Source organism: Ambystoma mexicanum, chromosome 10 (genome assembly GCF_040938575.1).
Source record: "Ambystoma mexicanum isolate Mex_15411 chromosome 10, UKY_AmexF1_1, whole genome shotgun sequence".
NCBI lineage: Eukaryota > Metazoa > Chordata > Amphibia > Caudata > Ambystomatidae > Ambystoma > Ambystoma mexicanum.
Genome location: NC_090932.1, coordinates 1,167,306,147 through 1,167,321,510, shown reverse-complemented (window position 1 = coordinate 1,167,321,510; position 15,364 = coordinate 1,167,306,147). Strand labels below are relative to the sequence as shown.

At 46.0% G+C, this 15,364-nt stretch overlaps 1 protein-coding gene across 7 annotated transcripts in view; it reads left to right on the top strand.

Moving 5' to 3' along the window:
- LOC138492125 (oxaloacetate tautomerase fahd2, mitochondrial) overlaps positions 1 to 15,364 on the top strand; it is a 237,694-nt gene that overhangs the window by 43,686 nt on the left and 178,644 nt on the right. For 2 of the 7 annotated variants that reach the window (XM_069619105.1, XM_069619107.1), the window contains one exon: positions 1,707 to 1,778. The exons of the other annotated variants lie outside the window; for them this stretch is intronic. The gene's annotated coding sequence lies outside the window, so the exon portion shown is untranslated. The remainder of the gene's footprint in view (positions 1 to 1,706; positions 1,779 to 15,364) is intronic. 7 annotated transcript variants of the gene reach the window in all.

Here is a 15,364-nt window from a genome sequence, read left to right as displayed (position 1 = left end):
GTTGATTGTTTTCTTGTATCTTTTTGTAAAGGTTTGTTATAAACCAAAACAAATAAAAAAAAAGAACAGATACATCTAACAGAGCATATACTATACAATTTTACATAGTTTTTAGTTTATATATAGTTGCACAAAATGTTAAAAATGTAGTTATTAAGCCCAAATCGGATAAATGTATATGGGTTTTTCATTCATATTTGGTTGTTGAGTAGTTGTTGCTGTTCCACTACTTTATAGGTAATGTTAGTTCTTGTTATGATTCATACAGAGCAAATATACAAGTTTGATTCTGTTTATAATGATGAATATCTCAGCGTATCCTGTACTTTTTTTTTTTTTTTTGGTTTATCTTTTTCACTTTCACTCTATCTGCTTTTGGTTTCAAGTTAAAACATTTATGATTTTGTTTATTTTCCTAGAATGTGTTTTATTTGGGATGATCCTTGGGGACATCGTCATTAATTACCACTATTTTGCAGAAATGGAGGGAGGGGAGGAGAATGGTGGGAGGAAGAAAGGAAAGAGGTGGGAGAGAGAGAAGAAAATAAGAAAGAACGTGTGTTCAATGTTGAAAAAAGTTGTCAAGGGGGTGGGGCTTGTCCGGCACTGACATCTTGTTACATTGGAAGTAATGTCGACAGGCATGACTTTCACAAGCTGTAATGTTAAGGGGGTGAATGATCCTATTAAGAGGAGTGAAATATTATCAATGTTAGGTAGGCGAAAGCCATATGTGGTATTTTTACAGGAGACTCATTTGAGAGATCAAGTAGGATATATTTTAAATGGTTTATATGTAAACGAATTTTCGGGTTCTTTTCCAAGTAATTCTCGAGGAGTATCTATCCTTTTTAGGAAAGGCTTGAAATATAGAACTGATTGTGTATATCCTGTGGGAAGATATGTTGCACTAAAATTGCATATTGAGACTAGAAACATGACCATTTTGAATATCTATGTGTAAAATGTGAATCAGGATTTTTTTTTTTTGGGAAACTGGATGAAGTGCTAGACCAACTGGGTTGTACAGAAATTGTTTGGGGAGACTTTAGTACAACAATTAATTTGAAATTGGATAAGATCACTCAGGCTAATTCTTATGTTTAGTCTAAAGCAAGAAAGAGACTTCAAAGATTACTAGATAAGGGGATTTACATGATATTTGGCAAAATCTTAATGAGGAGAGTAGAAAATACACTTTATTCAATGATGCATGGTACGTCTTCACGTGTGGATTTTTTCCCGTCAGTAGAAGCTTAAGTGGGAAGATTTGGAATGCTTCAATTGGCGATGTTGTAATTTCTGATCATGCTCCTATTATATTGGCATTGGACGAGTCTGCAAGTGGTTTGAAGTCTAGGAAACAATAGCGTTTGAATATACAGTTGCTCTTATTCAGAATTTGTCAAGCATATAAAAACAGAAATATCACTGTTTATAAAGGATAATTTACATTCAGACTCTCTGCAATTGATTTGGGATGCATTGAAAGCAACATTGCGTGGTAAAATTATTAGTTTTGCGTCATATCGGAAGCGGCAACGGGAGAACATTATGGTCCAATTTAGAGGAGAATTATAAAGCATGTGAGGTACGGTGTTGTGACTGCCCAAATAAGGAATATGTTGGCTTTGACTCATGCGAAACATGCCTAGGGTTGTGAACTTCATCATAAGGCAGAGACAAACCTATTCTATTCCCGACAGGCTTTCTGGGAAAGGCGGTGAAAAGTCGGGGGCCTTGTTGTCAAGCTGTATACAACAGAAGGAGAATGATGGGCAAGTACTTTTTATTTTGGCTAAAGGAGGAAAGATGAGGAGAAAGAATAAGGAAATTTGTGAAGAATTTAGGCAATATTATGCCTCCCTATACAAGGATGATGAAACAGTTTCCGAGTTAGAAATCAATTTTCTCTGTTCATTAGATATGCCAGTCCTAAATGAACAGGAAAGATTGGGTCTAGATGACCAATAACAGTAGAGGAAAATGAAAATTCAATTGGTACATCAGCAAATGGTAAATGTCCTGGCCTTGACGGCTTTCCAATAGAGTTTTATGAGACCTTTAGTCAGATCTTGTCGCCTTTCCTTATAAAATTAAATGCAGATATTTTGGATAATGAGGCGGTTGCTAAGTCAATGCAGACTGCATTAATAACGGTAATTCCAAATCCCAGTAAATATCCATCGCTATCTGAGACTTACCGGCCTATTTCGCTTTAAAATGTTTGTGAAACTTCTGGTGAAAATATTCGCTAGAAGATTAAATGGCTTACTTCCGAAACTAGTTCATACAAATCAGACCAGTTTTGTAAATGGAAGGAACAGTAATGATAACTTGCGGGGATTGCTTGGTGTTATTTACCTAAAGAGACATTCTGCAGGGTTGTATGCAGCAAGCGGTATAGATGCGAAAAAGGCTTTTGATGGGGTAAGCTGGTTTTTTTTACGTCGGGTCTTGCTTAATGTAAATTGTGGACCACTTTTCCTTAGTCTTTTTAGAGCCTTATATGGAGGTGCGAAGGCAGCTGTAGCTGTTAATGATAGTCGTTCGGAATGTTTTCGGAATCTGAAAGGGACTCTGCAGGGTTCCCCTTTGTCCCCACTGTTATTTGATTTATTGAGCCTCTTGCCATTATGCTTAGAAACCATCCAGGTATACTGGGTATTCTTTTTGGGGACTGTGTGTCAAAAGTCCTTTTATATGCAGATGACCTCTTGGTCCTAATCTCAAACCCAGAGCGATCATACCCAGAACTAATATTGGCATTACAAGAATTTGGTAACTTCTCTTATTATAAAGTTAATGTCACAAAGACTCTGATTTTTCCAATTTTCTCTTCATGTCATAGGGGACTATTTGGTGTGAGCCGAGAAGTGCGGGCTGATTCGGGTCTTAAATATTTGGGTATTCATGTAAATAGAGATAACAAGTCTCTGCTTGCATATAATATCCGCCTGAAAATTACAGAAATTGATTCTGCTGTAAATTGGAGAAGTAAAAATTTTCCCTATGGGGTAAAGTTAATGTAGTGAAGATGTTCCTTCTTCCAAAAAATTGTGTGTTTTTAGTTTGCTCCCTCTACCACTTTCAAATAGTCTACTATTAAGTATTAATAAGTCCATAAATCGGTGAATCTGGGTGGTTTTGGTTATCCTGACATAAAACGTTACCACACTGCATTTACATTACGCACATTACACCATTGATTGGCGGCTGACCAAATTAACTGTGCAGGTTGGATTAAAATTGCAAAGGAGTCTGTTTCACCCACTCCCCTAGATGTTCTTTTGTTCATGGACAAAAGGTTGCCAGTTGGTACAACTCCGCCTTTTATAAAACATGTTATGAAAGAATGGCGTAAATGTAAATGAGATTTGAAATTAGAAACATCTACTGTGTGCAGACTCTAGTCTATGGAAAAACCAGGCTGTGAAACATGATAACTGTTTTATCATGGATTTCATGGCAAAGTGCAGGTATCTGGAGAATTGGACAGGTCCATGATTGTAAGAATATGGTTGATTTTGAGTTCCTGTGCTTTAAATATAAGCTGAAAGCAACAGAAATGCGTCGATATAATGTTCTGTGGGAACTTTTTGCTTTAATTTAGTCACCAGAACAGCTTTGTTCGTGCCGTCTAGTGAGTTCCTCTTCCACAGTGCAGTCCCTCTTCCTGTACTAACCCGCCCCCCTGCATCCACTGTTACTCACCTATTCTACCTCTCTTTTGAAGCCTATAAAGAAAAAAGTTTAAGAAATCGCTCCTGGCCTCTAACCCAGGCCCCCCCATTTCTGAGACCTACGTTAATGCTTCCACCAAACAGACATCACTGACCTCCTCTTCGTTTCCCCTTCCCCGCCTCCCCAATTAATGGTGGATTCAGATGGGATGTTCTCTTAGCACACTTCTCATCATCTAGGTGTATCATGAATGACACTGTCATGGTCCAGGGTTCTCAGCCCAACCTCCTCCTCCTTGAGAGGCATCTTCTGTCTCTCATTCATTTCCTCCCTTCTCCTGTTCTCCTGCCACTCCTTCGACTTCCATCCTTCTGGCCTCCTACCCAACAACGGGTGTACCCTGTGCCCCACCTCAGAAGACCTTTTAAAAGTGGCAACCCGCTTCACTTAGCTACCCTCAATTCTTGCTCTGCTGTTAAACACTCCTCCGACATCTGTCACCTTCTTGAAGACTTTGACCTTAACGCCCTTGCTCTCACTGGGACGTTGTTCAATTCCAACTCTCTAACTACTTTTGACACTCTCCTTCCTGAGGGCTACAAGATCCTCTACAAGCCCATGTCTAACCGGACTGGAGGTGGAGTGGCCCTTCTCTTCCCTGACTGGGTCCCTGCTTCCATCATACCCACTCAGTCCTAGTCTTCCTTTGAATGTCTCGTCTGCAAGCTTAGTATATTTCCTACCCTCTCGCTACCATCTACAGGACCCCTGGAGCGATCTCCCTCTTCCTTTCTGAGTGGGCTGATCTTGCCTCTTCTCTTCTGACCTCTACCTTTAAGCTCCTCCTCCCCAGAGACTTCAATATTCATCTTGACTCCACTGGTGCGGCCACTTTACTCTTCCGCAACCTCTGTGACTCTTTCCCTAATCATTCTTCCCTCTGGGCCAACTCACTCAGCCGGGCAACCCTTGATGTGTTTATCTCAGCTGAGCTCCCCTTCTCCAACCCTCTCACTACTCTGCTCTACTGGTCTGGTCATGCTCTCTTCACTCATCTGGAGCTCTGTGGCTCCCCGGCAAAGTCCCTGCGTGCACTTCCAATCGCCTTCTCCGCCATTAGACCAATGAAACGAGGATCAGTAGTTGCCTTTGCTGCCTCCTCTTTCCCCTCCCCCTGCTATTGACACGTGCACTGACTCAGCCCTTGCTAACCTTCACATCTCCATCCCCATCACCCTTGGCATCCTTGCCCTTGCCATGAGGATCTGCAGGAAGCCTGCTTCCAAGTGCAATAGTTGGTATGATTCAAACCTAGCTGCGCTGAAACGCAAGTGCAAAGTTGCGTAACGAAATTGGTTGGCTCTGACAAACTGGCCTGTCGCCTGCTCCAACAGACTCTCCATCTGCTCCAAGAAGCGGGCCCATATTCAAGTCTGCTTCTCTGGGTCCACTAACACAGCCAAACTTTTCAAAATCTGATAGGAACTTGCCAATGCTACTGCAGTCTCATCTTCTCCTCTTCCTTCCCAGGCCCTCTGCACAGCATTGGCCTCCTGTTTTACTACCAAAACTCAGGACATCGTGTCCTCTCTTCTCCACCCCCTCTCCCTCATACCCCTGCATGCAGGCCTTCATCAGCCCACCACTCTACCATTTCCTTCACACCCGTATCACCTGACGAGGTCAGCAAGACAGTTTGCTCTATGAAATTCTCCTCCCAACAGGTGCTTCCCTGCTCCTCTAGAACTATCAAGGACGAAATTTCCTCTCTTGCTCCCAACTTGGCTGAGTTTTGTAAACACTCTTTTGCCAATGGCTTCTTCCCATTACCCCTCAAATACTCCCTTGTGCAAACCCCCTAGCCCCTCCTAAAAAATAAATAAAACAAAGCCTGTATGCGGCCCCACCTGACCAACTAACTACCGCCCCATCTCCACAACCCACTTTTTGGGCAAACTCTTGGAGAAGGCAGTAATCTCCCAACTAATCCATCACATTTAATCTGTTGGACGTCGCCACGACTCCAAGTATAGCTTCAGAGCAGCCAGAGGCACGGAAACTGCTCTCCTGAGCACCTGTGGTGACTTTCTCTCAAACCTCGACTCCAACTCTCCCTCCGTTCTCATCCTCCTCAATCTGTCCTCTGCCTTTGACGCGGTCAATCACTCCACTTTATAAATCTGCTCAAAGATACCCTGGGCATCACAGACCAGGCACTGGATTGGTTGACCTCTTTCCTCTCGAATCAGCTATCTCAAGTGCAACTGGGCCCTTTTCTCTCCTCTATCTTTCTCTACCTGCACTGTCCCTCAAGGCTCTATCCTCTCACCATGGTTTTTCAACATTTACCTTGCCCACCTGATCTCCACCTTCTCTCCTTGTTTCCAGTGCTATGCTAATGACACACAGCTTTCCTTCAAGCTTCCCTCCTCTTCATCCTCTCTTTCCTCTCTCATTCCTGACTGTCTGACTGCTATTCAGGCATGGTGTGCTGATAACCATCTCTGCCTAAATGCCAGCAAGACTGAGATGCTTCTCTTTGGGACTGCAGTCCCCTCCTTCCCTCCTACTCCCTTCTTGTGCCCCCTGCCACCACCCTTGTGTGAAGCTAAAATCTGAGTATCATCTTTGACTCCTCTCTCTCTCCTTCTCACCTCACATCACGGACCTTGGCAAGAAAGCACACTTTCAGCTTTACCTCCTCAGCGGCATTCTCACTTTCCTCACCTCTCCCAGGAAACTTAATGTCTCCAGAGCTCTGGTTCTCTCCAGGTTGGATTACTGCAACAGCCTCTTCCTTAACCTTTCTCTTTCCTCCCTCCGCCCTCTTCAACTAAACCAGAATAGGACTGCGAGAGAGTTATCCTTGGCCTCAAGCCCAGGGGCTGCATCTCTCCAGCCCTAAACTCTCTCCACTGGCTCCCGGTGTTTGCAAGGATCACCCACAAGGCTTTGTGGGGCCTGAGACCTCACTCCATCCAACTCTCTCTCCCTAAATACCTCTCTGCTAGAGTCCTTCGATCCGCTAGCTCCAACTCTCTACAGATCAGACATTTCTCCAAGCAGAGAGTGGGAGGGGGGGTAGGTCTTTCTTCGTCAGGAGCCTCCCTCTGGAACGGTCTCCCTGCCCCTCTACGACTTGAGCCAGATCTCCTTAAGTTCCAGAAACTTTGCAAGACCTTCCGTTTCTCTTCTTCCTTCCCTTTCCCCCTCCCTTGCTAGACTCCACCTGCCGCTGCGACTGGTTACCTGTGACCCTTATGAGTCTTAGGGGGGCCAGGCCTTCCTTCGACCAGTCTTCCCCTGCACCTCTTTACCAGCACTTGCTCTCGGGCTCCCTTCCCTTACTAGCCCACTGAGGCTGGTCCATCCACGTCCTTGCACAATTCGCCACACCCCTAGTTTCCCCTGGCACTTGTCTTTTAAAATGTGACACAACTCCTGTAAAATTCTACAGACGCCACACTTGCTGTCCAGAACTTTGCCTGCAGTTCCCAATTGTATCTGATCTATAGTACGCATCATAAGGGCTGCTCGCTCAGCTCTACATACGACTTTGAAAGTGAGAGTGGTCTGGAGTAAAATTATTTTGCGCAGTAAAAACAAGCGGTTCTCATTGTTGACGGGGATATTTTAGGTGCGTCAAAACAAATTTTAAAACAATATTTGTGTTGTAACATGAACTTAGTTAATGCTCAGGAATTACCATACATAAACACATGCTTTTAAAATCTTGTAAGTCTTGTTCCTGTCAGTTAACACAAGTAGATCTAAACCCCCCTAAACCTCATGCACTTATTAATCCATAAAAGGGACAGTGCCTACATACACCCCCCACAAATTCCAAGTAACCTTCCAAAGTATCCGAAAACCACCTCGAACCTATTCCATATTCGGAGCAGCCAGAGGCATAGAAACTGCTCTACTGAACACCCGTGAAGACTTGCTTTCAAATCTCAATTCTAACTCTTCATCCATCCTTCTCCTTCTGGACCTTTCCTCTGCCTTTGACATGGTCAATCATCATGCCACCCTGATAAATCAGCTCCTTGACACCATTGGCATCAGGTGCCTGCCACTGGACTGGTTGACCTCTTTCCTCTCCGACTAACCTTCTCAGGTCAGCTGGGCCCCTTTCTCTCCCCCATCACACTCTCCACCTGCGGCATCCCTCAAGACTCGTATCCTCTCGCCATGACTCTTCAACATCTACCTTGCCCCTGTGACCCACAGGATATCCTCCTTCTCTCCTCATTTTTAGTGTTCTGCAGATGACACGCAGCTCTCCTTCAAGCTTCCCTCTACTGCCTCCTCTTCCTTCTCTTTCATTCCTGACTGTCTGCTATTCAAGATAGGTGTGCTGCCAATAATATCTGCCTTAATGCCAGTAAGACTGAGATTCATCTCATTGGGACCCCAGTTCCCTCCTACCCTCTGGCCACCCTCTATGGGTCCTCTCCTCTCACCCTCTTGTGAGGTAAAAAACCTTGGTGTCATCTTTGATTCCTCTCTCTCTCTCTTTCCTTACATTGCAGACCTTGGCAAGAAGACCCACTATCAGCTGCACCTCCTCAGAGGCATTATCCCTGTTCTCACCTTCCCCCAGAAACTCAATGTCTCCCGAGCTCTGGTCCCCTCTAGGCTCGACCTTTGCGTAAACCAATCCAGAATAGGACTACAAGACTTATCCTTGTCCTCAAGCCCAGGGACCACATCTCTCCAGCCCTAAAGTGTCTCCACTGGTTCCTGGTTGCTTCTAGGATCAAGTTCAAGACCCTCTGCATAATCCACAAGGCTTTCTGGGGGCCTGAGACCCTGCTACATACATCCAACTCTTTCTCCCTAAATACCTCCCTGCTACAGCCCTTTGGTCTTCTTGCTCCAACTCTTTGCAGATCAGACGCTTCACTAAGTAGAGAGTGGGGGTTAGTTCTCGCTCTCTCCTCCGCAGGAGCCTACTTTTGAAACTGTCTCCCTGCCCCTCTCAGGCTTGAGCCGGATCTACTTAAGTTCCGGAAGCTTCTCAAGACCCTCCTTTTCGAATGGATTGTGTCCTCCCACATATTCCTCATCTTTGATATGATATCCAGCTTCAGCTGCTTTGGAAAAAAGAATTCAGCAGAGGGCGCTCTGCGTCAATGGCGTTGACTCGATGTCCCTCGGAGGCCTCCGTTTCAAGGATGATGTCATCTAAGGCATATATAGCATGCGCAGTGCCCGTTGGCTTCAGTTCAGTTTTTGCATGACAGCTTTAGCTTCGAGAAATACGGTGTGCTTCCTCAATTTTGTTGACAACTTTGTTATTTCGTGAAATCGAGATGTCTTCTTCGACACCAACAACCCCGAAGACCAGGTTCAAAAAGTGTCGGGATTGTGGGTCGAAAACTTCTTTGACCGATCCCCATCAAATCTGTTTGTGGTGCCTCGGGGCGGACTATAACACCTCAAACTGCTCCAAGTGACAGTCTATGACTGGAAAGGCCTTGAAAGAACGTAAGGGGAAGTTGACGGTTGGTTGAATCCCTAAATCTCCTACCCCGATCAAGAAACCTTCGACCGACGAATCGAGAGGCGACTCTCCTCAGAGGAAGAAGGCCAAGCGGTCAAGATTGAGGAGTGGCTCCCACCACACTTCATCCTCGAAGAAGTCAAAGAGAAGGTACCATAGGTTGACTTTGTCGACATCGTCGTCGGACGCTTCTTGCCCAACCAAAAAGTCCACTCCGGCCGAGCTGGAGGCCTTCAGAGCAGAGAGGCTCTGAATATTTGAAAAACAAAAGCCTCCAAGCCGTGCTCCTACCGCGCCTTTGAAAGAAGCCAGGAAGCAAAGGGCTTAACCTCAATCCCTCGAGCCCAGGGCGAAGGCATGCACTGCATCGAGAGCAGTCGAGGCATCGATCCGATAGAAGGCTCATCGAAGGATCAGTCGAGCCGGAAGCATAAATCGAGTTGTTGATGCTGGCAGCGCCTTCGACGCCAGCTAAACCCTGGACGCGAACTCAATGCCAAAGGCACCGACGCCAGCTTCGCCATAGACGCCGAGCCCCCCAGTAAAATCTACAGCGCTGATGAAGAAAGTTTCCACTACTCTTCCAGCATCAAACCCATTATTTGCAAAATCCCTCATACCTGAGAAAACATATGTACCACTACCCAGGAAAGACTATTTAAAGTCTTTCTTCCATTTTGAAAAGAATGAGCAGTCGGATGAAGAGGCTCCATTTGGCCTCCAATTTTGTACGCCAAATGTACCTGAGAGTATTATTGCAGAGGAGTCCAGGTTGAGGGACCTTTATGACAACCTACAGACTGCAAGTGGTGTGGATACCTTGCCTGAGTAGGCGTTTGCAAGACCAGATGCTGGGGAGCATGCAGATGCGTCCTACAGGAAACTCATGTCTAAGGTAGTGGACTACATGTGGTGGAGTAGACATCCATTGCCATTTGAACAAGATGATCTAACGGGCATCTTAGATAAGGGTCCTCAGTCAGATCCCATATTACCATTTCATGTTGCTTTGCAGAAAAGGGTGGCAATTAATTGGTGAAACACCAGAAACTAATCCGGCTGTAAATAAGAAATTTACCAAGAAGTACTGCCCTTCCAGTAGTGACCCCAACTACCTGTCGAAACACTACACTCCAGCGAGTCGAGTGGTGCAGGCAGCTACTGCAACATCTAAGCAAGCAGCTTACCCTACCATCCCTCCAGATAGGGGCAAACAAGTAGATGGATGGGCAAGGGAGGTATTTTCCGCAGGGAGTATGGCACTGAAATCTGCCAACTCCGCATATTCCCTTGCAAAATTTGCGTTCACTCTATGGGACTGCATTTCCATGGCGGCAGAGCACTTTCCCGAGGGGGATGAAAGAGACTGGTTCTTAGCCATAGTTCGAGATGGCAAAGAAGCCATGTGCAAGTCTTTCAGGTTTGGATTTTGCTGATGTCATCAGTAGAGCCATGGCTACCAGCACAGTTATACGGGGGTTTGGGTGGTTTCGGAAGTCTGGTTTTGCACCGGATGTGCAGTCCAGACTTCTTATCATGCCCTTTGACAAGTCTCACCTTTTTGGCAACAAGGATGATGAGAGTCTTGAAGTTGCAGACCTCAAAGGACGGCAGCCAAATCTTTAGGCACTGCTATTAGGCACCCTCATCCTTTCCGACCTAGTGGACAACCTTGGAGGGGTAGATCTTTTCGCTACTACTCCTCAGTTGGAAGGGCGAGAGGAATGACCAGTCAAAGTGGCCAAAGATGTCCTCGTGGTGGACGAGGGAAGGGTGCAAAGCCAGTTCAAGCAGCGGCTTTTTTGCCATCTGCTGCTACATCAGCTGCCTCAAAACCTCTCTGAGGTCTTGGGTCACAGTTCCCCAGTGGGGGGGCAGACTGTCTCAGCATCTAGAAGAATGGCGAGACATTACTTCAGATGCTTGGGCCTTGGAACCCGTAGCCCACGGTTAATGCCTTCCTTTTATACAGAGATAACAATCCACCGGGGAGCCACTCTTTGAGGATTCCAGATCCGCTCCTTGTGCAGGAGATTTTAACCCTGCTAGAGAAATGTGCTATAGAACCAGTACCTGTAGCAGGGCGGAACAAGGGATGGTATTCCCCTTATTTCCTAATACACAAGAAGAACGGAGGACTGAGACCCATCTTTGACTTGAGATACTTGAACAAGTTGCTCAGGAAGGACAAGTTCAAGATGGTCACACTTTCTCAGATCCTGCAGACCCTCCATCTCCAGAATTGGTTGGTGTCATTGGACCTTCAGAATGCTTATTTTCATGTGCCAATCCATCTCCAGTACAGAAATTTCCAGAGGTTTGCAGTTGGCGGTTCTCATCATCAATTTCGGGTTCTACCATTCGGGCTGATCTGCACCCCAAGGGTTTTCACCAAACTGATGGCGGTGGTGGCAGCGAGTCTCAGGAGAGGGGGTGATTCATGTCTACCCCTACGTGGACGATTGGTTGATCAGGGAATGTTCCCCCGAACAAGCCCTGGATCATCTCAACGTCACCTGCCACTCCCTTCACAGACTGGGCTTCTCCTTCAATTACAAGAAGTCCCATATGACACCTTCTCAGAAACTCGAATTCATCACATCTGTTCTGGATACATCCTTGGGAAAGGGTTCATCTCCCGAGGTGAGAGCTCAAGACATTCTCCAGATGGTCACCAAATTTCAAATTGCCCTATGTCTCCCGGCCTTCGATTTCTTTGAGGTTGTTCGGCCTCATGGCATCCTGCATTTTTCTGGTGCCAGAGGCCCGCCTGAGAATGACATCCCTTCAATGGTCCCAGTTCCCGGGAAAGATGTCGTACCTGCTTCAGGTTCCAAGCAGGGTCGCACAGGATCTTCTGTGGTGGGCCTGCGAGGACAACATTCTGAAGGGAGAACAATTTTGGCAACCTTGGCCGGAAAGAACAGTAGTTATGGACGCCTCACTCAGAGGGTGGGGAGCCCACACCAACGATCTGACAGTCAGCGGTCGTTGGTCTCCATCGGAGTCCAAACTACATATCAATCTTTTTTGCAGCTGAGGGCAATCAGACTAGTGCTGAAGGCCTTCCTGCCCTATGTATGGGGAAAGAATGGCCTGATAATGACAGACAACACAACACAGTGGCCATATACTACCTCAACAAGAGAGGAGGTATAGGGTCACTACCACTGTGCAGAGAGGCAATGCAGCTCTAGTACTGGGCAATACAAGAAGGAATCTCCCTGAAGGAATCTCCCTATCAGCAGTCCACCTAGCCGGAGAGGAGAACACGGCAGCGGACAGTCTGAGCAGGCAGAGCACTGTCACCTACAAGTGGGAACTGGCTCAGGAAGTCCTTCAAGAGATCTTCACCCTTTGGGGAACCCCTCAAGTGGATCTGTTCATTACCGGTGTAAACCAGAAGTGCAAACTGTACTGCTCCAGAGACTTTCTTGCAAGAGGAGCTCTAGGAGACGCGATTGCAGTGGACTGGGAATTTCCACTCCTTTACGTCTTTCCTCCAGTCCCCGTCATTCCTCAAGTGATCAGGAGGTTGAGAAAGTTTGGGAAACACATGATCCTAATTGCCCCGGATTCGGCCAAAAGGATGTGGCAGCTGGACCTTCTGGACAAGTCCAGCTGCCCTCCAATACGTCTTTCACAAAGAGAGGACCTTCTCTTGCGAGACGAGGGTTAGGTTCTCCATCCAGAGGTCAAGACACTCAACTTTCATGGTAGGTTTCTGAAAGGTTGAGATACAAGGATTGGAACCTCCCAGATGTCGTAATGCTGGTTTTGCTTTCGGCCAGAAGGCCAGCAACAAAGTCTTTGTACCGTTGCCGTAGTTCCATGTAATAATGTGCCCGCAGAAAAATCGCAGAAAATTGCCAGTTTTTGAGGGGACATTGTTACATGGAACATGCGGGGGACACCCCAGCAACCCCTGCTCCCCATGTCCCTGTATATATGGTCACCTATATAATGTCACCACAGCCTTTTTCCCACCGACATTATGTATGGTGACCATGTCTATAGAGATATTATTACCTGATACCATTGCCGTTGGAATACGTTCTGCAGCTGGTGCAGAGGAAATCATGTAGATCCTTTTCCATGTAAAACACCTGCTGTTTTATCTTTTCTGCTATCTTTAGCCATTCTGGGGCTCCGGATTGGTACCATTAAAGGCTATTTGGTGGTGATGTTCATATTTAAGTGCTTGTCAGAGGAATGTTCATACTTCAAAATTCCACTGGTTACACAATTTCTAAAGGGGCTCACCAACGTGTTCTCCCCCACCCCGCCATGCCCCCCTTCCCATCTCAGTTCCAGGTTCCAATTTGGGATCTTAATCTGCTTAAGGTTGTTAACCTTTAAGACCATTCTATTGGTAGCTCTAACATCAACCCTTAGAGTGAGCAAGTTGCAGGCACTTTCGTCCAAGCCACCCTTTACTATCTTCCACAAGTAAAGGGTTGTTCTAAGGGTTAAACCTTCATTTTTACCCCAAATCATTTTTTGATTTCCACATAGAACAAAAAATAGTTTTGCCTTGTTTCTATCCCCCACCTCATCCTAGCAAGGAGGAGGAGAGATTACATAGGTTGGACCCTCGTAGACCTTTAAGCTTTTATATATCTAGAATGTCAAAACTCTGTATTGATGATCAGCTGTTCATTGGCTATATGGGCCACAAACTGGGTCAGGCTGTCTCTAAGCGGACCTTGTCCAGATGGATCATTCTGGCCATTTCAGAATGCTACAGGTTGGCAAGGAAGTATCCTCCAGAAGGGATAAGGGCCCATCCCATCAGGGGCATGGTTACCTCTACAGCCCTGCAAAGAGGTGTCCAATAAAGAATATGTGAAGCGGCAACCTGGTCTAATATCCACACGTTCACAAAGCATTACTGTCTGGAATCTGCCCTCAGTCAGGATGGTAGCTTTGGTAAAGCAGTCCTGCACATGAGAACAATTAGAATCAAATACTGCTTTGGGAGTCTATCAAAGATGAGGAATACGTGGGAGGACACAATCCATTCGACGAACAAGTTACTTACTCCTGGAAACATTCTTTAGACTGGATGTTTCTCCCACGTATTCCTCATCGCCCTCCCAACCTACCCCACAGTAGAATTTACCATGCTATTACAGCTTTAGTTCCTTCAAGGCTGAGTATGGTCATTCCCATGGTTATGCGGGTATTTCTGCTGTAAGGGGAAAAAACAGAACTGAAGCCAGCGGGCGTTGCGCATGCTATATATGCCTTCAATGACCTCCTCCTCGAGACAGATGCCTTTGAGGGACATTGAGTCGACGCCATCGATGCAAAGCTCCCTTTGCCCAAGGTTTTGGCCGAAGCAGCTAAAGCTGGATACCCTATATAAAAGATGAGTAATATTTGGGAGGAACATCCAGTTGAGAGAACATAACCAGGGGTAAGTATCTTGTTCTTCTCTTCTTCTTCCTTCCCTCTCCCCTTCCCCCGCCAACACCCCTGTCTGCTGCAATGACTGGCTGCCTGGTTCCCTCTGTTCTACAGGGCACCAGCTCCCCCCCCACCCAGTGCACCCCCCCTCTTTGCACTAAGCATGCAGACCCTCACCCCATGCGAACCCTGGCACTTGCCCTCCTGGCCTCACCTTAGCACACACACCCCCTGCCACCCCGACCCCCTCTCCCTCGCACTTCTTGTTACTGCTCTTGCATGATCCGAATGTCACAAGGCCTTGTAGGACCATTATAGTTATCTTTCTCCCTTGTTCTGATTCCTGGGCCCCATCCCTCCCCCCGCACCCCTTTTTTGTCTTGTGGTGCCTTGAAACACCATTTGTTGTATAGGCGCCTTACAAATATCCAATAAATACAATTAAAATAAACATATTTGTCCTAAACCGGCTTCTAAATATAAGTCAGAATTTGGTGTCCTGTATCATTTAGCATATTCCATTTGGCCATCAGCCTATTGTTTCTTCAGGGAAAGTGAGATGTTTTTGTAGCATGATCCTTTTGAAGGCATGCAGATGTTTATGCAAGGGGTGATGCCACTAAAGACAATGTTAAGCATTTTGCTTGTTGGGCGGGTAAAATGTGTCTAAGTAGGGTTGTGCCCTCCAAACGAGGGAGTGTTATGAGATGTCTATAGAACATAATTCTTAATAATCCATCCATACCAGTTACTACGACAGAC